Source organism: Notolepis coatsorum (assembly GCF_963971535.1).
Source record: "Notolepis coatsorum genome assembly, chromosome: 12".
NCBI classification, from domain to species: domain Eukaryota; kingdom Metazoa; phylum Chordata; class Actinopteri; order Aulopiformes; family Paralepididae; genus Notolepis; species Notolepis coatsorum.
In genome coordinates this window covers 46067685-46069858 of record NC_140176.1, presented here as the reverse complement: position 1 = coordinate 46069858, position 2174 = coordinate 46067685, and positions in this window count along the sequence as shown.

The following is a 2174-nucleotide window of genomic DNA, read 5'->3' as shown; positions in this document are numbered from 1 at the left end:
CAGCCGACCTATATTTACTTTAGACAAGTAACAAATCGGTGCGCTTTTATTTTGAAATCCACGCTTGAGTTGGGCGTATTAAACTTGGCCCATTGAATGACCCGTAGCCTACTTGATCGTCACTTCACACATGCGTCGTCTATCAAACAAAACAAACACACAAAGGAATTAGCTCAGCTGGAACAAGATGTCAGCATCACCCGAGGCGATACTCCTGGGACCTATGAACGGCAAGTTCAATTTCAAAAAGAATATAGATGGGACAGTAAACAAGACCATTGTAATATGTAGCTTATGTCAAAAAGAATTTGCGTATCACCGAAGCTGCTCTAGTCTAACGTATCACATGAACGCTAAACATGTCCAGGCAAGTTGTTCGAGCAGCTCCAGTGTAGCTAACGTTAGCTCCAGAGCAACTCGCACGCTTCGTCAAACCACTCTTGGAGAATTACCGTTAGGCAAACGGTTGAGTAAATCCACCACAGACAAACTAACCAACAGCGTCGCGAAGTGGATAGCAAAATCTTGTAGGCCAATAGCTATAGTGGAAGATAAGGGTTTAGCGGAGTCATTTCGAATAGCGTCGTCTGACCCAAATTACAAGCTACCCTCGAGAGCTACAGTGATGAAAAGGATCCACAACATGTATGACACAGAGAGGGAGGCGAGGGAAGAAGTGTTGGCACGGGCTGGCCCAATGGCCCTAACGGGTGATCACTGGACGTCGGTGGGCAATCATAATTATTTGGGTGTCACAGTGCACTTGATCGATACTGAGTGGAAACTGCAATAATTTGCATTAACGGTGACCAAAACTGTGGGCCGCCATTTCGCCGATGCGTGTGCTGAACAGTTCAACACAGTAATAGAGGAGTGGAATATAAAAGATAAAGTCACATCTATTGGGACTGATTCCGCCCGTAATATGATAGCAGCAGCGCGCTATATGCCGTTCCAGCACATGCCATGTGCTGCACACGTGCTGCAAAGAACCATCACAGTCTCCCTTGAGGACAGAAGCCTTGACACCACCCTGGCAAAGTGCCGCAAGATTGTAGGCCACTTCAAGCACAGCCCTGCCAGTACAGAAGAACTGCAGCAGCAGCAGACTGCCCTCGGACAAGCAAAAGAGCCCATGATACAAGATGTATCCACAAGGTGAGACTGTTTAACTACCTGTTGTATGCTTAGGGTAAATTTAGTGTGTGTGTGTGTTTATTTCTTTGTGTTCTGTACAATTGCATCATGCTGCATTAACAACCCCCAGTGGGACTAATAGTTATTTTATTGAATTGGAAGGTGGAATTCGACACTGGCCATGATCTCACGGTACCTGAGGAACCAGGAGGCTGTGACTGCCACTTTGGCCCAACAGAACCACAAGCTGTCCATGCTGACCCCCACAGAGTGTGACAAACTGAAGAAGCTGGAGCTTGTACTTGAGCCCTGCAGGTAAGTGTCTCTCCCTCTCTCTCTCCCCCATACACCCCCCTCCTCTCTCTCTCTCCCCCATACACACACCTCACACCCCACTCTCTCTCTCCCATACACACACCTCACCCCCCTCTCTCCCCCATACACACACCTATCTCTCTCCCATACACACACCTCACCCCCCCCTCTCTCCCCCATACACACACCTATCTCTCCCATACACACACCTCACCCCCCCTCTCTCCCCCATACACACACCTATCTCTCTCCCATACACACACCTCACCCCCCCCTCTCTCCCCCATACACACACCTATCTCTCCCATACACACACCTCACCCCCCCCTCTCTCCCCCATACACACACATATCTCTCTCCCATACACACACCTCACCCCCCCCTCTCTCCCCCATACACACACCTCACCCCTCTCTCTCCCATACACACACCTCACCCCCCCCCTCTCTCCCCCATACACACACCTATCTCTCTCCCATACACACACCTCACCCCCCCTCTCTCCCCCATACACACACCTATCTCCCTCTCATACACACACCTTCACCTCTTTCTCTCTCGCTCTCTTGTTTCACTGCAGGTATGTGACTGAGCTCCTTGGAGGGGAAACCTACGTCTCATGCTCTGTGGTGCTCCCCGCACTCTGCCACCTAAACCGCATCATGGACCTCAACGAGGAGGATCCGGGCTACATGGTAAAGTTCAAGGCCAGCTTCACGAAG